The 20632-nt window shown below is 40.0% G+C and overlaps 1 protein-coding gene across 1 annotated transcript in view; it reads right to left on the bottom strand.

The window, feature by feature from the left end:
• SHLD2 (shieldin complex subunit 2) overlaps nucleotides 1-20632 on the bottom strand; it is an 87915-nt gene that overhangs the window by 50667 nt on the left and 16616 nt on the right. Inside the window, exon 2 of the mRNA XM_059397964.1 lies at nucleotides 6719-6768. The gene's annotated coding sequence lies outside the window, so the exon portion shown is untranslated. The remainder of the gene's footprint in view (nucleotides 1-6718; nucleotides 6769-20632) is intronic.

Raw genomic sequence — 20632 nt, 5'->3', positions numbered from 1 at the left:
TGTCTTCCTTTGGAAAGTCATGGCTTTTCCTCATTTTGTTACTGCACAATTCCTCTTTTGTTCATTTTCCTATTGGGTTTTTGCAGTTCTTTACAACCCCTAGATACAAGTCCTTTGACACATAAAAGAGGTAGAAATATTTTCCTCCCACTCAAGTATTTGATGCTAGACATTTTCATTACTGGATGTTGGTTTTTACTGTATTCATTTAGAGAACGATTGATTCAGTTTTGGCTCACGGTTCAGTTACTTACAATTCATTTGAGACTTTCCAAACATGCTTCTGAGCTTTGCTAGGGTGGGCTTAGAGGTGGCTTTGATCTATGGCTAATTTAACCCCACTCCAAGATGTCTAGCCAATGTCCATGTATGAAACAGTCTCTCCGGGGCACCTGGGTGGCTCAGTGGGTTAAACCTCTGCCTTCAGCTCAGGTCACGATCTCAGGGTCCTGGGATCGAGCCCCACATTGGGCTCTCTGCTCAGCAGGGAGCCTGCTTCCACCTCTGTCTTTGCCTGATGCTCTGCCTACTTATGATCTCTGTCAAATAAATAAAGAAAATCTTTAAAAGAAAAAGAAAGAAAGAAACAGTCTCTCCTCGATGCCTAGTAGAAACACACACTACTCTGAGGTCTATGTGAGCTCCTGGAATTGTTCAGCATGTTGATTTCCAGTGTGGCTTTCCCCAGCATTGTAGGGTTTCAAACTTCACATATACAGATGAGAATTCATCAAAAGATTCTAGAGGACCCTTCTATAGATCTCCAGAGGTCTCCTAGTTCTATGGGCTTCTATATAGTACCCTCTGCTCTGGTTTATCCCACAAATTCTAGGTGCTTTAGCTTCTCTGAACTCTTCTCTGGGCTCTATCTGGGTTTTTCTACTCTGCTACAGTCTAGCAAGTGCCTACAGGCCATGTGCTGGGCACCTACAATGTCATTTCTTTCAAGGGTCACTACCCTGCACTGACTGTTTTCCAATGTCTGAAAGTGGCTGTTTCATATATTTTAATCCTGTTTTTCAGTGTACAGTAGGAGGGCAATGTTCAAGGTGGTTAATCTTACATGGGAATATGTACCACTTTTATAGTTTTCTTCTTTGTGTTAATTTTTAGTGGTTGGTCTAGTGACTAAAATACGAGTTTGAAGTTATGACCACGCACACAAATAAAAGTGCACTAATTCAGCGTATGAAATTTAGGACAGCATAATTCCATTTCCCTCTTCTGGTATTCTTGTGGTATTATATTCTATTTCTATAAAATCTGTAAACCCCGTGTTTTAACATTTCTGCTTTAAATACCCAATAGTCTGTGGGTATCTATTATATGGGAAGGTCCCAGAAGGTTTTCCAACATACGGGTCTGGGTTATTTAACATTCCTGGTTTTCTCCATTCTTTTCTGCAGACCCAAGTTTCGGTCTGGCCTCTTTTATCTTTACCTTGTGGAACATTTTTTAGCATTTTGTGGCAGTTCATATCTGCTAGAAACAAATTCTTTCACCTTTTAATCTGTGTGAAAATACCTTTGTTTACCTTGGTTTTTGCAGACTTCCTTCTTGAGACAGAATTCTAGGGTGTTTGGTTTGGTTCCGTTTCCTTCAGCACTTTTGTGGATGTTACTCCATTGTCTTGAAGCCTCTAGTTTTTTTCTGGTGAGTGTTTAGCCATAATTCATACTGTTATTCCCATGTAGTTACTGTGTCTTTTACTCACTAGCTTGTGAGATCTACTCTTCAGTGTTTAGCAGTTTGATTATGATGTGTGTAGGTCTGGGATTTTTGTTGTTGTGGATTCATTGGTTTCTTTTTGTTTTGTATTTAACCTACTTGGGGTTTGCTGAGTTCTCGATTCTGTGAACCGAGGTCTTTCATCAGTTTTAGAAATTCTTGACCACGGTGTCCTCAAGAATGTCTTCTGTCACTTCTCTCCTCTTTCAAAAACCCCAAGTAAAAACACTTCAGACCGACATTATCCCACAGGTGGAGGAGTTCTTTTCTCCCTCTCCCCTTAGTTACATTGCTCTCTCCTTAGTTACATTGGAATGTGCCATTGACAGGGCTCCATATTCACTGATCCTATCTTCTGACATGGGAAGAAGCTGTTAAGCCCATGTGTAAACCCAGTCTTCACTTCTAACATTACAGTTTTCATTTCTAGAATTTCCATTTCGTTCCTTGGTAGAGCTCCCTTGACTCTGTTAAAAATCCCCATCTGCTCGTACATGTTGCCCACTTTTACCATTAGATCCTCTAGCATTAGCATTCTTTTCTCCTTAGTTATCTTTACGTGTCTGTCTGATAATTCCACCACCTGGATTACCTCTGGGTCTCTCTCTCTCTCCTGGCTATTTCCTCTCCTGATACTTGGTCACATTTTCCTGCTTTCTCTTGTGTCTTCTAATTTTTTATTATAACCCAGATATTCTATACAAAATTATATTCATGACTGAAGTAAGTAATATTACCCTTCTAGAAAGAGACATGACCCTCTGTCAGGCCACTGGAATGGGGTCTGAGTCAGTCTCATCTGCCATTAATCTGGGGCTGGGCTTTGATGCAGCTTTAGCTTGATGTAGTCTCTCACTGGCTTCAAATATTTAAAGGGTGGGACTCGGGACTTTTGCTAGAGCAGGGTCTGGAATCCAAGCCCAGGTAGGATTCCAGAGACCTGCCTGTGCTTCACAGCTAAGCCATGGGCTGTCCAAACCGTGGGAGTGCTTTATGTGTACACTGTGACAGTTAAGTAAACAGATGGCAGATGGTGCGAGCCAGGTTTCTCACCAGAATAAGAGTAACAGATAAACAAAGGGAGGAATTTAGAATGATCTAAGTGTCAATGGATTTGAGTTGGACATGTCAGTATGAACTCACATTTAGCCTAATATAGATGGAGATGGGTATATATAGAAATATTTATAGAGATGTATAAATATACAGATTAGTACCTCCACATATATTTCCTGGCTCTGTCAGCTGAGAGGGCCTACAAGCACAACACCCCAGTGGCAACAAGCACATCTAACACCTAGATCTTGGTTTCCCCATTCTTTTTTTTTTTTTTAAGATCTTATTTATTTATTTGACAGAGGGAGATCACAGTAGGCAGAGAGGCAGGCAGAGAGAGAGAGGAGGAAGCAGGCTCCCCGCTGAGCAGAGAGCCCAACGTGGGACTCGATCCCAGGACCCCGAGATCATGACCCGAGCCCAAGGCAGCGGCTTAACCCACTGAGCCACCCAGGTGCCCCTCCCCATTCTTGTATAAAAGCAACAAGGGCTCCCAGGAGAAATAGCTGACTGAAGATCTGTGGCAGGAAATATACACATAAACCTGGAGTATCACATAGTGCCAGAAGTAAGAAACACAAACACACACACACACACACACACACACACACACACACACACACGTTGATGGGGTAATGTCAAAGAGACAACCAAAAGAGTTCCCAGTGGTCAAAGGTGGAACAATTTCAACCAAATAAATAAAGTAGTAATTGACCATAACCTCAAGTCTAAAATAAATATCCATGAGTCCATACTGTTTAAGAAAATGGGAGTGCCTGGGTGACTCAGTCCTTTAAGCGTCTGTTCTCGGCTCCCCACCCCTTCAAGCTCACTCACATTCTCTCTCTCTCAAATAAATAAATAAATAATTAGAAAACTAAAATCATTCTAAAAAATAAGTTGATTTTTAAAAAGAAAAACAACTGGGAGCTCTCTCTGCTTTAAGCATGACTGCCAGGTTTTTCATTTGCTAGGGATTTCTCTTTGCTTTCCAGTCCCCTGCCTTGCTTTCTGCAGCCCAGGTGACTTCTTCTCAGCCTGTTCCTCCCCAGCCTTCCTGTGAGAGGGCAGCTTCCTACATTGTGGGAAGGCCTGGAATGAATTAGAGGGTTTCTCTTACCTGTCCTGCCCTGTGTTCAATGCTCTGGCACTGAAAGCACAGAGTTGCAGACTGTGGGGATGGGGAGGGGGAAGGTCATCTCCAGCTCTCTCCCTGCCTTCAGGCTTCCATAACTGAAAACCTAGGGCACTCCTGGTGAGTGTCTCTCAGCTCTCCAGGTCTACCCCTTCACCCCTGCTTAGTCCTCTGCTTGCTGAGGGTGGTTGCTGGGCACTTGGGGAGAGTTCAGTGTGCCTCAGGTAAGATCTTGGTTAGCTCAACTTCCTTGGCCCACGTGTGTGGCTCATCATCCCTGAGTATTCCGTGAAGACCTGTGGGCGAGGACTGGAGGTGGACTTGCTCTTTGGTGGAGGAGCAACTGTGGCTCCTCAGGGTTCTAGACTGTTGCACCAGCCCGCCTGCATGGGGCCACAACAGGCCAGCCCAAAGTGTGGCAGGTTTCTCCTTTCCCCTATCTGGGGCAGGTTCCTCTTCCATGGGCTGTTCTGAACAGCCATGGGTCTCCTCTCCACTGTGAAGCTTTCATTAATTTCTGGAGTTTGGTTCACGTGGGTTTCCTTGTATCTTCTCTGACTGGTGGGTTTTTAAAACTATGATCCTTACTTGGCTTCTGTTGGTTTTCAGGGTGACCATAACAAAACCTTGTAACTTTGTACATCCAAAGAAGTGGCAGGATTCATTCCTCAATGCTTCTTCTGATGGTTTACCACCCTCCCACCCACACACTCACATCTCCGGGGCATTAAGGTTTCCTTTCAATTATCTTCTCTCTCCAAAGAAGCCTTGCCTTGATTACCCTGTCTAAAAGAGTCTCACCAGGGGCATCGGGCTCTCTGCTCAGCGGGGAGCCTGCTTCCCCCACCCCTCTCTGTCTGCTTCTCTGCCTACTTGTGATCTCTCTCTCTCTGTCAAATAAATAAATTAAATCTTTAAAAATAAAAGAATAAAAGAGTCTCACCAGATCTGGCAAATCCACAGAGACAGAAAGCAGGTTCCTGGTTGCCAGGGCTGGGAAAGGGAGGGAGGAGTAGGGAATAACTGTTTAATAGGTATAGGGCTCCTTTTAGGGTTGATGAAAAAGTTCTGGAACCAGCCGTGATGGGTACACAGCATCATGGAGGTACCTTATTGCTACTGACCTGCACACATTAAAATGGTTTAAAAACTTTATACGTATTTTGCCACAATAAAAAAAAAAGAATAGATAAATAAATGCTTAAGCAAATGAAAAAAATCTAGCAGCAGTTTCTGGGAAGATGGAAAGATTAAACATACATATTTAATTTCACTCTTTCCTAATATGCTAATAAGGTATTTTTAAGGCACAAACAAATGTCTGAAGGCTGGAAAGCAGATGGAACAGTGGTAAATAGTAACAGATCCAGGAAAGCTGAATCTTAAACTAGGAAGGTGGAAAGCCAAAAACCTACCTGACTTAGTCCACCGAATTCTCAAAAGGCACAGGAATTGGTAACAGATGGTACCTCTGGAAACAGGGGTTAAGAGAACATCAAACAGGGCAGGTTGGTTGAAAGTTCTTCAAGAAAATAGCCTAATCCTGGGGTGGCTGGGTAGCTCAGTTGGTTAAACATCTGCCTTCAGCTCAGGTCATGGTCCCAGGGTCCTGGGATGAGCCAGCATTGGGTTCCCTTCTCTTCAGGAAGTCTTCTTCTCCCTCTCCCTCTGCAGCTCCCCCAGCTTGTGCGCTTTCTCGCTCTCTCAAAAAAATAAATAAATAAATAATTTTTTTTAAAAAGAGATAGGCTTTGGACATTAAACTTAGGGAAATTTATCAGAAAGAACAGAGACTAAAACAGATGATAATAAGAAAAAAAATAGGGAAATCAGAGGCCCAATCAAGATAATTTAGTATCTATACAGGAGAGGCTCTAGAGAAGCAGAATGAGGGAGTGAACCAAGAAAGAAGAGGAGAGAGGAAATAGAAGATCCAACCCAAAGGAAAAGAGAGCCTCTAGAATGAGAGCTGGGCACTATGGGAAAACAGAAGTTACTCTGTATGGCAGCACTTTGCCCTGGGAAGGACTTCTTCAAGATGATGACATTAACAGAAAAAACGATGTGACAGAAAGCAGGAACATTGGGCAACTGATAGAGACTCCTGAGTTCAGTTAGTGATAAGGACACAGAAAATCATATAAACAACTTGTGTCCTGAACTGAAAACTCAGGTAACATCAATTCGATATACTACTTGAGAAACCACAGATAAATCCTGAAAAGCAAGGAGAGTCAAGAACAGTCCCCTCTGAGGAGGAAGAATGAGGCTGGGGACTGAGAATCCCTGTTTGTAAATCCCTGACAAACTACTTAACTTGCTGAACTGTATAACCTTGAAAAAAGTGTACGTAAAAGAACATGGAAGATGGGGAAAGAGTTCAGAACCCACGCCAACAACTAAATCTGACCTCTGGAAGCAAAGAACTCCCACAAAATTGTCCCTAAAGGAAAAAATAACAATAGCAGATAAGTTTGGGGGAGGGGGGGAAGCAAGAAGGAAGTAACATTACTTCCACGCTGTCACAACTCTTCACAAATACATAGCGTCAAGAGCAGAAATCATAGGTTTCTGGGCTTCAGCTCCCTACTTTATAAAGCGGGTGTAATAGTATCTCTCACAGGACTATTAGTAGGCTTCAATCAGATAATGAACATGAAGTGCTTACAGTGATTGGTAGATATAAATATTATTAACACAGTTAATAATTCACTCTTTTTTAAATAACTAAAATTCCTTTTTGATACCAAATCAACCAATTCAATTGTCATAATACTGAATGTTTACTTGACTGCTTACCTTATCTACTCAAACAGCAAGGCTTCTTCCAATCCCTTCACATAAATTTCCTGAAAAAGAGGGAGAAACATTGACTATCCAAGAGAAACAGAAAACTTATTAATAAAAATACTTATCATACCAAAGAATTGGCTGTACCAGAAAAACTACTCAGGTCACCATGTTTTATCTTACACATTCTAGTTCATTGTGATCAATCATTCACTCACCGAGCAAATAAGCAATAGAATTGAAAACTTTGTACCAACTGTACATTAACTTAGTAATGCTGAGACAAGAATTTTTCCATTTCAAAATAGGCAAAGTCTCCAACTTATGCACAGGCTGTCTTTTCCAAGTTCAGTGATACTTTGTTATAAAGCTTGGGAAACATTTTTCCAAAGAAACAAACTTATGAAATAAAGTGAGGCCCCAGGCAATCCCCAAAAACCAATTTACTCCATACGTACCTGAAAACCACAGAAAAAGACAAGAAGAAATGTAGCCATGTTAAATGACTTTCAACCACGTCTTTTGTTCTCCCACAGCAAGCAAAAATAGTTCTTACATGAGATTAGACACTATGTCACACCTGGTTTCATTCAACTTTGTATCCTTATAAATATTAATGGTATGTAACATAGTACATGCTTTCTCTCAGGAGCTTAAAATATTTACTTAATGAATGGATAACTAGAATTAAAAGTACTATTTGGACCATATTCTTTCTATGGAGAAATGCATTACAATTTTCAACTGAAGGAACAGCTTCCCTTTTCTTGGCAACAAGACCAGTTTGAACACCAAGAATCATATGGTATCAGCAGATACTCCATCGGACTTGAAAGCTATTCCTCCTTAGAAATCAGGTTTTGGTTGGAGATCACTTACACTATTGCTAAGTATGTATATATCACTAAACTGGGTTTTCATTATATACAACTTGACCTCCAAAATTTCCCTGACTTCTTTCCCTTTAAAAACCAGTAACTTTGGGGCACCTGGGTGGCTCAGTGGGTTAAGTCTCTGCCTTCAGCTCAGGTCATGATCTCAGGGTCCTGGGATCGAGCCCCGCATCAGGCTCTCTGCTCAATGGGGAGCCTGCTTCTCTTCCTCTCTCTCTGCCTGCCTCTCTGCCTACTAGTGATCTCTCTCTCTCTCTCTTTCTCTCTCTCTCTGTCAAATAAGTAAATAAATAAAATCTTTAAAAAAAAAAACAAAAACAAAAAAACAAGGGGCACCTGGGTGGCTCAGTGGGTTAGGGCCTCTGCCTTCGGCTCAGGTCATGATCCCGGGGCCCTGGGATTGAGCTCCACATCAGGCTCTCTGCTGGGGAGCCTGCTTCCTCCTCTCTCTCTGCCTTCCTCTCCACCTACTTGAGATCTCTCTCTGTCAAAGAAATAAATACAATCTTAAAAAAAATTTTTTAATTAAAAAAAAAACAGTTACTAAATGTAAATAGTGGTTATCAATATTGTATCTGAAAAGAATTTTTCCTTCTGGTTTTAGTGACATAGAACACTAAAGTGTATTACATAATGATTTATGCATATATTGCAAAACAATCACAGTAAGTCTAATTAACATCCATCACCATACACTTACAAATTTTCTTGTGATGAGAACATTTAAGATCAACTTTCACAGCAACTTCCAAATACACAATACAGTAGTTTTTAATTAATTAATTTGAGAGAGCGCGCATACTGGGGGAAGACAGGAGGCAGAGGCAGAGGGAGAAACTTAAGCAGATGCCATGCATGCAGAGCGCAGGGCTCAATCTCACAATCCTGAGACCAGCACCTGAGCTGAAACCAAAAGTCTGATGCCCAAAATCCTGAGCCACCCAGGTGCCTCTGAAATACAGTCACCATGCTGTACGTTACATCCCTGGAATTAATACGTTATAACTGGAAATGTGTACCTTTTAACCACCTTCACACCTTTCCCCTATCCCCCACATCCCTCCTCTGTCAACCACGGATTGGTTCTCTATTTCTGGGACTTCAAGGTTGTTTTTTTGTTGTTTTGTTTTGTTTTGTTTTGTTTTGCTTTAGATTCCATGTATAAGTGAGATCATACAGTATTTGTCTTTCACTTAGCATAATGTCTTCAGGTCCCATCCATTTTTTACTTTTTGTAGATAATATCTCCTTCTTTTTTATTACTGACTATTCCAGTGTATGTGTGTGTGTATCACATTTTATTTATCCATTCATCAATTGACGGACACTCAGGTTGTTTCTGTGTCTTCATTGTAGATGACGCTGCAGTGAATATGGGGATGTGGATGACTCTTTAACATAATGATTTCATTCCCATCAGATATATACCCGAAAGTGGAATTGCTGGATCATATGTTGTTCTATTTTTAGTTTTTTGAGACAGATTTCTGATTTGTATAGTTTCTGCTCTACTTCTAGTTAGTATAGAAGCTTATCAACTGCGAACTTAATACCATGTCCCACCCTCCCAAAAAAAAACTTTTTAAAAGAGTCACTATGCAGACAAAAAGATCTGATTAAAACCTAGTATTTCTCCAGCTCAGATGCAGCTACCTGTTCTTAGATATTTCAGAAACAGAACAGATATAAAGTTACCTAACATGATAACATAAATTGTTTTAGGCACCAAAATAATTGCAAAAATAACTGAAAAGTATGGGCTAAAATTACAGAACTTAGTAAACAATGTATTCAGTGTCCACAATGATACTGATTTTCATAGTGTAAAACCTGAGAGAAATTTACCTAAAAAATGAACTCTGTTAACTTTTCATTACTCTAAGAAAACAAATCATCTCTATAATGTACCCACACAGGAATAAAGACTAAATTTATCCTAGAGAGAGAGAACTCACTTCAATACTTCAAGCTTTTTGAAATGACTGATCATCTCATTTCTTCTACCAAACACAAATTCATATAGATTGTCACTTTATTTTTTTTTTAAGATTTTTTATTTATTTGTTAGAGAGAGAGAGAGAGATACAGAGCGCAAGCACAGGCAGACAGAGTGGCAGGCTAGAGGCAGAGGGAGAAGCAGGCTCCCTGCCAAGCAAGGAGCCCGATGTGGGACTCGATCCCAGGACGCTGGGATCATGACCTGAGCCGAAGGCAGCCGCTTAACCAACTGAGCCACCCAGGCGTCCCTAGATTGTCACTTTAAATGTGATATGGCATCAAAAGCACTTACGTTCCAATTTAACATCAGAAATTATTCCATAAATGTTATTTCTTTTGAGCACCCTTTCTGCTCTAAAATTCTATACCCTCAATAAAACCAACTTACTTTATTTCTTTATAATGATTTCATTTTATGTAAATTTAGGAAGGCTATATAAATATTTGCTAGAACAAATGTAGGAGGTTGAATAGTTGATAAGGACTACTGACAAAAATGGAAGTCTGGACACAGGTAATAATGTCATCACCCGAGAAGGCAAAAGCATTTCTGAACTACCTACTACATTAACACAATATCCTTGACATAAAGATTTCTGGGTGAAGTCTTTTTGTGGCATTTTTGAAAAATAGTAGTATATCCAAGAAAATTTAATCATAAGTAATTAAATCTATGTTGAATTTTGTTTCAAGAATATTTTCTGTTAAAAGAATAATGTTCAGGTCACATGGGTGGCCCAGTGGGTTAAACCTTTGCCTTCAGCTCAGGTCATGATTTCAGGGTCCTGGGAGAGAGCCCCACATCAGGCTCTCTGCTCAGTGGGGAGCCTGTTTCCTCCCTCTCTCTGTCTGCCTCTCTGCCTACTTGTGATCTCTCTCTGTCAAATAAATAAATAAAATCTTAAAAAAAAAAAAAAAGAGCAAAGTTTGATGTCTCTACGTTAGTAACCTATGTAACAAAACATGAAACCCACTAAGGAAAAGCAGAGCAGGAACCTTAATATATCACTTTTAGAGACCGATACTTACATGAAAGTAAACATCATCAACTCCAATCATATTCCAAACTTTTAGAAGTGGAGGGTAGAGGAACAAGAAGGCATAAAAAATATTATACTATTTCTATGGTATGGGTTTATATCTTAATATTTTCATCGGAAAAGTAAATAGGCAAATTGAGACTTCCAACTAGCTTGTCAGAGGGCTGTCATGAGTACTAATAGTCTCAGGGTAACATTTTGCGGCGGGGGGGGAGGTTGTTGTTGTTGTTGTTGTTGTTTTAAGATTTTATTTATTTATTTGACAGAGATCACAAGTAATCAGAGAGGCAGGCGGGGGGCAGGGGGTGGGGGGGAAGGACGGTCCCTGTGGAGCAGAGAGCCTGATGTGGGGCTCGATCCCAGGACCCCAGGATCATGACCTGAGCGGAAGGCAGAGGCCTTAACCCACTGAGCCACCCTGTCGCCCCCCAGGTTAACATTTTAATAAACTTTTCTCTCATTTTTTCCAAGTATCTCAGCATTAAAAACTACAAAACATGATGTTGCTGCTTTGGAAAAAGTCTGGTGTTTCCTCAAAAAGTTAAACATAGATTTCCCATGTGACCCATTAATTCTACCCTAGGTATATACCTGGAAGAACTGAAAACATGTCCACACAAAAACGTTCAGAAATGGCCATAGTAGCATCAGGCACAATAGCCAAAAAAGGGGAAACAACTCAAAAATCCATCAACTGGTGCATAAATAAAATGTGTATATCCATACAATAGAGTATTATCAATATTATAAAAAGGAATGAAGTAGGGAGCCTGGGGGACCATCTGACTCTTGATTTCAGCTCAGATCAGGATCTCAGGGTCAGGAGAATGAGTTCAGGAAAGAGTCTGCTTGTTCCTCTCTGCTCCTCCCCATGCGCTCTCTCTCTCTCTCTCTCTCTCTCTTTCTCTCATTCTTAACTAAATAAATAAATAAATAGGGGCACCTGAGTGGCTCAGTGGGTTAAAGCCTCTGCCTTCGGCTCAGGTCATGATCTCAGGGTCCTGGGATCGAGCCCTGAGCAGGGAGCCCGCTTCCCTTTCTCTCTCTTTCTCTCTCTCTCTCTCTCTGCCTCTCTGCCTACTTGTTATCTCTATCTGTCAAATAAATTAAGAAAAATCTTTTAAAACGATAAATAAATAAACAAACAAATAAGTAATGTTTTACAAATTAAAAAGTAATGAGTACTGATATGTGCCACAACACAGATAAGCCCTGAAAACATGCAAAGGGAAAGAAAACAAACACACAAGGCAATATACAGTATGATCCCATTTATATGAAGTACTCAGAATAGGCAAATCAACAGACATGCACGCAGAGTAGCGGCTGCCAGGGGCTGGGAGAAAGAAGAAACAGCGAGCAACTGTTTAACATGTACAGAGTTTCCTTTGAGGGTGATGAACAAGGTCTGAAACCAAGTAATGGTTGCACAAGATTGTGAACATCCTTAACACCACTGGAATTTTTTCATTATGTGAATTATAGCTCAATCGACAAAAGAAACTTCACATCACAATACAAATATGTTAACATCCTATCAGAGAAATGTGGATTATTTTGGCACCCCTTTAAAAACCTTATAGTTAATTTCATAAGCACATTATTAATATTTTAATTATAAACCTTTTTAGAAGATTTTTTTCAATTTTTAAGTGATCTCTATACCCAGCACAGGGTTCAAACCCACAACCCCAAGATCAAGGGTCACACGTTCACCTATAAAACCAGCCAGGTACCCCTCAAAGTTAAACCTTTTTCTGTAATGTCAATGTCATCCTTAAGATTTCCTATTTGTTAGGAATTCTCATAAAATGCTTAGCACCAGTTTTGCAATTCTTAGTGTGCCAGGGTAGGAATCAATTTTATATGATATCTACACAATTCAAGGGAATTTTTAAATGGGTCAAATATTTTATTAAATTTGTCTTACCAATATCCTGCATTAAATTTTAGTATAGGAGAGGAAAGTGGTTTTTGTAATGAGCAAGATCAGCAGAAGATAAAAAAAAACTTTTAAACAGCAAAATTTACCTTGTTTGCTTTAGCATTCATAAACCTATCTCTTGACATTATTTTTAATTTTAGTATTTAATAGAGAAATGCAACATTCAAAAAATGCCATATCAAATGCAATTGCAGCCCTGACTCTTGGTTTCTGCTCAGGTCATGGTCTCAGGGTCATATGATCAAGGCCCCCCATCAGGCTCTGCACTCAGCATGGAGCCTGCTTGGGCTTCCCTCTCTCCATCTCCCTCTGTCCCTCCCCCTGCTCAAACGTTCGCACACTTTCTCTCTCTAAATAAATACAAACTAAAAAATAAAATGCCTCTTCTACAGAAACTGATTCTAGGTGAGGCCAACTTCAGTCACCTACATAATCATTCACAATCTTCCTGGCTGCCTTTTTTTTTTTTTTTTTAAATTTCTTTTCAGCGTAATAGAATTCATTGTTTTTGCACCACACCCAGTGCTCCAATGCAATACGTGCCCTCCATAATACCCACCACCTGGTTCCCCCAACCTCCCACCCCCCGCCCCTTCAAAACCCTCAGATTGTTTTTCAGAGTCCATAGTTCACCTCCCCTTCCAATTTCCTTCAACTCCCTTCTCCTCTCCATCTCCCCATGTCCTCCATGCTATTTGTTATGCTCCACAAATAAGTGAAACGATATGATACTTGACTCTCTCTGCTTGACTTATTTCACTCAGCATAATCTCTTCCAGTCCCGTCCATGTTGCTACAAAAGTTGGGTATTCATCCTTTCTGATGGAGGCATAATACTCCATAGTGTATATGGACCACATCTTCCTTATCCATTCGTCCGCTGAAGGGCATCTTGGTTCTTTCCACAGTTTGGCGACCGTGGCCATTGCTGCTATAAACACTGGGGTACACATGGCCCTTCTTTTCACTACATCTGTATCTTTGGGGTTTAATAGGGTTTGAGTAGAGTAGGCACTCAATATACAGAATTAATTATATAAATTATCAGATTTTTTAAAAAAAATTTTAGTTATTTATTTGACAGAGACACACAGAGAGAAGGAACACATGCAGGAGGAGTGGGAGCAGGAGAAGCAGGCTTCCCACCGAGCAGGGAGCCAGATGTGGGGCTCAATCCCAGGACCCTGGAATCATGACCTGAGTCAAGTGCAGGCACGTAACAACTGAGCACCCAGGCGCCCCTAAATTATCAGATTAAATAAAACTCTCAATTTAAGATAATAAATCTCTTCTGCGCCTGGGCAAACCAAGCACTGGAACCAGGTGTTTTATACATATTATTCCTCATTTCAACCTCACAATACTTTACAGAAGGTGAAGTAACCTACCTAAGGTCATAGCATAGTTGTAAAGCCAGAATTCAAACCAAGGGCTGTCAGGGATACACTCGTTTTTGCTCAAACATTCCAAGTGCTGGCTACAGAGGAATGTATTTTCAGTTTAACTGGCTTTAACTGGCAAAACACTCATATTCGCTCTTGAACACGGCTTCTAAGTGTTTAGGGAATGAGAAAATGCTTAAAAAATACTTGAAGAGAATATTATTGAAGAACAAAGTGAGGCATCTGGGAAAATGTGCAATGCACTGTGTGTCCGCTATGGTGCCTCGTGCTGTGCCTGTTTTGTTTTGTTTTGTTTTGTTTTTTAAGATTTTATTTGTTTGTCAGAGAGAAAGAGAGAGCACAAACAGGGGGAGCAGCTGGCAGAGGGAAAAGCAGATTCCCCGCTGAGCAAGGAGCCTAACGTGGGACCTGATCCCAGGACCCAGGGATGATGACCTGAGCCGAAGGCAGACACTTAACCAACTGAGCCACCCAGGAGTCCCTGTGTTGACTACTTTAAATGCATGAACACTTCATTGTTACAACAATCCTGAGACACAAATACTGGTACCCTATTTTTTACATAAAAGGAAACTGAAGCTTAGAAGATTCAAGAAGTTCCAAGTGTATGGAAGTTGCAAAGTACTAAATTAGGATTAGAAATCAAATTCAGTCTATCAAGAAGTATTTACTGAGTGCTTACTAGATATCAAGGTCAAGGAGGCATTAAGATAGAGTACTAGAGATCCCACCATATACAGCTCAAAATAAACCCATTTTCTTTTTGCTTAAGGAGTAAGTCACTGGAAAATTGCCAAATCTCCACAGATCTTTCCTTTAATAGTTCTGTTTTCAGTAATTACTCATGCTTTGGTTAGATGTGTTAAATACTGCCCCCTAAACTCCAAAGTTGACAGTTAGGAAAACGGAACAAACCTCCAGCAGCAAATATAAAAATAGGAGCTATTTCTGTCATACATGCATGATTTTAAACATACTGGATGTAGAGGACCACTTTGAAAAATAAACTTCACATGTTTTGGAAGATGGACCAAACCCTCTTGCATTCTATGAAGCTTCTGAAGATCTGACAGATTTTAAATGACAACAGTGAAATTTCAAAAAAGAACAGGGTAAGTCAGCACCAGGGCTAGTTTAACATTAATAATAAGTGATCTAATAAAAAGGTCTATGTTTGCCCAGTCAGGTTTTGCTTATTATGTCAGTTGGAAAGCCGGAAGGAAACTGGTTTTAACTCCCATACAGCCTGTATCAGGAAAACATCACTTTATCAGAAATGTAGCTGATGTCAGCATAACACCGAGACAGTTCAAACTGAAACTGACCTTTCTTTTCCAACTATTTTTGCATTCACTCACGGTATAGAATTGAGACCAATTCACATTTGTCATGAGCTTTCTACGTGTCAGACATTACACGCATTTTCTCATTCGATTCCCACAGCCACCCTGCAAGATATTAACCTTGTCTTTTAGAGGAAAGAACAGAAGTTTTGAGAAATGAAGTGACTTTTCTCAGGTCACATAGTCTATAAAGAGGCAGAGCAAGGTTAAAACTCAAAGTGGTCAGTTACTCTCATGTCCCATAGCACTAAAAAGTTGTCAGTTTATCTTGTAAAGAAATTTAATTTTTATTTTAAAAAATCATAATAGGGACGCCGGGTGGCTCAGTTGGTTAAGCGGCTGCCTTCGGCTCAGGTCATGATCCTAAGGTCCTGGGATCAAGTCCTGCATCAGGCTCCTTTCTCAGTGGGGAGCCTGCTTCACTCTCTGCCCCAGCCTGCCACTCTGCCTGCTTGTGCTCTCTCTCTGACAAATAAGTATATAAATATTTTTTAAAAAATCATAATAATATAAGAGCACAGAAAGCAGAGTAAAATAGTGACTTGGATTATAAACTGTTTTAGTACCTCAAAAGTAGTATAAAGTGATGCTGACCTTTTAAAAATTCCTAGGCGGGGCGCCTGGGTGGCTCAGTGGGTTAAGCTGCTGCCTTTGGCTCAGGTCATGATCTCAGGGTCCTGGGATGGAGCCCTGCATCGGGCTCTCTGCTCCACAGGGAGCCTGCTTCCCTCTCTCTCTCTCTCTCTGCCTGCCTCTCTGCCTACTTGTGATCTCTGTCTGTCAAATAAATAAATAAAATCTTTAAAAAAAAAAATTCCTAGGAAGGTCATTATAAGACAATATAAAATGAAGTCAGAATACTAATCTTTCAATAACATTTCAAAATAACAAAAAAATAAATATAGCATTTAATATTATGAACAGAGAACCAAAGTTAAAAGAAAAAAATTCTATTCTAAAATCATGGTGTTTAAGAGACTGCACCAGTGCAGGCTGGCTCAAGGCAACACTTCCTAGTTAACTCCATGGAAAACTAATCCCTATAAAAATATTGAAAGACAATGAGCTTCCATTGTTAAACAAGCTTGAGAAACACTGCACTAAACCAGTCTTCTTTCCAGTTACAAATAGTACAATGTAGTGCTTGAAAATCCTCTGGAGCCAGTCTATCTGGGATGGAGTCCTGGCTCTTCCACCTCCTAAGCCTTGTTAGTAACTTTGGGCAAGTTATTTTACCAATGTGGACCTCAACTTTCTCATCTGTAAAGGATGTAATTGCAGAAGACAGACCTGTAAAGATTAATACATGTGGGATTGTTAGAACAGAGCCACAAAAATACTAAGTACTCAAAAAATGTTAAATTGTTAGTGGTAATATCATTTCCCTAAGTCCTTATTAAGCTGATGAAAGCTGATGTTCATGGTTAATCACTAAGTGAGAAAGGGATATGGTACGTAGCTTCTTCTCAAATTATATAATAGAACCCACTTTTGCACAGGCCATCAAGAAGACTGGTTAATGTCTTTAAAACGAAAACCAAAATACAAAAAACCATTCTCTGAGAAATAATAGAGAATTCCATCACTAAAATAAGATCTGTTAAAAAAAACAAAACAAGGTTAGTGCTTCCCAGTTGCTGAACACATCAAGGTGCTGAAAGGGTAACATGTCCAGAGTGGGCATGGAAGTACTCTTTCCCTCATACCCTGCCCTACACGGCTCTTCCATTTGGCTATTTCTGAGTTGTATCCTTAATAATAAAGCAGTAATACCTCCTTATAGATTCTGGCATATGGATTCAGTGCCTGGAACCTATACATGTACTGAAATGAAATACCACTTTGCTTTCTACTCCATAGCTCACACTGGCTTCAAGCCATCATCTGCCTCATCAGATCAGCCATTCAATTATCCAAAATATTGTGTGTTACCTATTCAGTCATCATCCAGCCTGGAGGAATCTGAATAAGGAAAAAAATGTTTTCCATTATCAAGATATGGCCATCGATGTAAGTCTCATATCCCCTGCATAGATTTGAAAATATTCAAATGGTGTTTATTGCATTTGGTGTTTTTTCTGCCCAGTTGCGAAATTTATAGTCACTGCGGAAAGTGCCAATTATGTTACCCTATCATTAAGAATTTTTCTAAGCTATATGTATTAGGATCTCCAGGAATGCTTATAGACTTTGATCAAACAAATCCATTTCCAGGAATCCATACTATGGAAATAAATAAAGAATATATGATAAAATTTTATGTAAATGCACATATTGCAACATGGTTTAACATTCTAGAAAATTAGAATACCGTTGACCCCTGGACAAAGTGGGCATTAGGGACATCAACTCCCACACAATCAAAAAATCTGAGTATAATTTTAACTCCCCAAAGTGATAGCCTACTGTCGAGACAATAACACAGTTGATTAAAATCTACTTTGTGTATTATGTATTACATACTATATTCTTACAATAAGGCTAGAAAAAAGAAAATGTTATAAAGAAAATTCTAGAAACAAGAAAACACATTTACAGTACTATACTGTATTTATTGAAAAAAATCCGCATGTAAGTGGACCCATGTAGCTTAAACTTGGATTGTTCAAGAGTCAACTATACTCAAAAAGTCTAATTTTAGGGGAAGGATTAAATACAGAGTGGCACATTACTTCTATCATGCAGTCATAACAAATGATGTTGTAAAGGTTATGAATAATGCTATGTGAAAGCAGGTTATAAATATAGGCTCATAGTATAAGCACAGTTGCCTAAAATAAATAAACCAACAAAATACCAAATAATCAAAATATGAGAAAAAAACTAAATTTAAAAAAAAGTGAAAATATCAACTATGGTTGATTTGAGCCACAGGCGACCCTTCTTCCTCTTTTCCTGTATTTTCCAAGTTTTCTTTACTGAGTATGTCTTATTGTTACATATTTCTTTAAAAATCCCCCAAAATAAAATGCCGTATTTTCTCTCCAAAATTTTCATTAACTCTTACTTGCTACCACTTAGCCTTTGAGTTCTAATAGATGACAAAAGAAATGATGTCAGGTAAACTGGCCTAGTGGTTAAAAAGACTGACAAAGGGCCGCCTGGGTGGCCCAGTTAGCTAAGCGTCTGCCTTTGGCTCAGGTCATGATCCCAGGGTCCTGGGATCAAGTCCTGCATTGGGCTCCCTACTCAGCAGGGAGTCTGCTCCCTCTCCCTCTGCCCTTCCCCTCCACTGGCGTTCTCTCTCACTCACTCTGCCATCTCCCCCCTTCTCTCAAATAAATAAATATATCTTTAAAAAAAGATTGAAAATATTATGACGTGATTTCTTTAGAACGTTATCTATTATTTTGTGAGAGACAGAGACAGTTATATATCCAAGGAAGTCGTGTTTTCTGCCAGCAGAATTGTTCTCAGTTTACATAGTGAAATAATACACACCAATATCTTTTTTTTCAATTTATTTTATTTTATGCTTTTTTAAATGGAAGTGTAATTAACATACAGTATTTACTAGTTTCAGGTGTACAATATAATGATTCAACAATTCTACCTATCCATTACTCAGTGCTTACTTATCAAGGTAAGTATTCAAGAGCACATACCAGTATTCTTAGCGCTCTGTAAAAATACCATGCATCATGACTCTAAGTATTTCTTAACCCAAGGAAGTCTGAAAGCCTATTTTAAATATGCCAAAGATCAATATAGTAGAGCCTCTGGTTTTAAGAAAGGCATTATGGGAGAGGTAAAACTTTGAGGGTATGGTCTTGCAACTTTATAAATTGTCACATTTTCTAATTCCAAAGATAGACATTTAATATGTAGCATTTTGGGTTATAATTTTTAACTTAAACATGATTTAAATATTGCTGCAATAGTATTAAATTTTTAAGTCATCAAGGAGAACATGAATCATTCTTATTGCTATTCCCTCCTTTGGGGACTCAGAACTTTTAACATTCCCCTTCAAGACGGCATCAGGCTTTCCAAAGTCCTGACAACTTATCGCACCCCAATTCGGACTCAGGATTTTCTCTACCACCTATCCACCCCTTAGAGACAAGTTTGTCAAGGTCAAAAGATCAGGTGAGTACCAATCACTTCCACCCTGCCGTCCTCCTCACCAGCGCTAAGCCTCGCCAAAGAAAACAGCCCCGCGCTAGGATTCTTTATGACACGCTGAGCAAAGGCCACAGATTGCTAAACATTGCTAAGTAGACCTGAAATGAATGAAGTCATCTAGCTCTGCGCATAACCCAGTCTCTCAGTCTGTCAGCATAAACATATTTTCCTACAAAACTAATAAAAATCTGGAGGTCAGCTAAGACCACCATGTTTTTCATCATTACCACGATCATCCAAAACCTAAACCCCTCCAGGTAATTCCCCTTCACTACTGCACTCTGATCTCATTTTCTGCTAGGTACTCTCCCCCTCCTCAACCACCATCCAGTCCTCCAGTAGCTCTACTTCCTGATGACCCTTTATACTGTTCCCCTGTAAACAAATACCCGAAGCCTTGAACCAATCTGAGCACCATTCCAGCAGTCTTCTTGTCTAAACTAAAATCTGACCGCAGCTATTCTTTCTGCCCTCAGCAAACGCACAGCACGGAAGTCAGTCCTTGTTCACCATCGAGGTTCTGCACCCTCATGTACCTCTTTAGAGGCACCCTCAAAGTACTCCTTTTGAGGCACCCTCAAAGTACCTCTTTTGAGGTGTCTGTCCTATTCCTACCTCTCTCTCCTTGTTTCTGTCATCAACTGACCTCTTAGTCACTTTCCCACATCCACCAAAGACTTTGGAATCTAGTTCCGAATCTTCCCAGCCCTTGCTCAAGAAGCATTCTGAGCAATTCACTTTCTATGAAGCTGACTCCTCTGCACCCGAGCTTTACACCTCCCTTATCTGCTCAACCCCAGTAACCTTCACTTTCTTTGCTTCAGAAACCCATTCCATAGCCAGCTCTAGCATTCAGTCATAACCAGCAACTGCTCCTCCTAGTTAAGCTTCAATTTAACTTCATCTTAAATTCCAGCATCCAGTCTCAACCACTTCACATCCCAGCAGCCACTTTCTGGTTTCGGTTGTTCCCTAGTTTGCCTCGAGTCAATGGCCCATCACTTCAAACACCTTCACTGCTGGAATCTCTTGCCTCCCTTTCTGCCACACTGGCTCGTTAAATCCAGACCAAGATCAATCTACTCGTTCAACTTGTCTGCTCAGACGCTCGGGCTGCTGAGCCCTGAGATGCGGGGGTGGGGGGGATTGGGGAGGAGATCACTCACACAGCTACAT

The sequence above is a fragment of the Mustela nigripes genome, chromosome 4 (assembly GCF_022355385.1).
Source record: "Mustela nigripes isolate SB6536 chromosome 4, MUSNIG.SB6536, whole genome shotgun sequence".
NCBI lineage: Eukaryota > Metazoa > Chordata > Mammalia > Carnivora > Mustelidae > Mustela > Mustela nigripes.
This window is presented reverse-complemented; position numbering and strand designations above follow the sequence as displayed.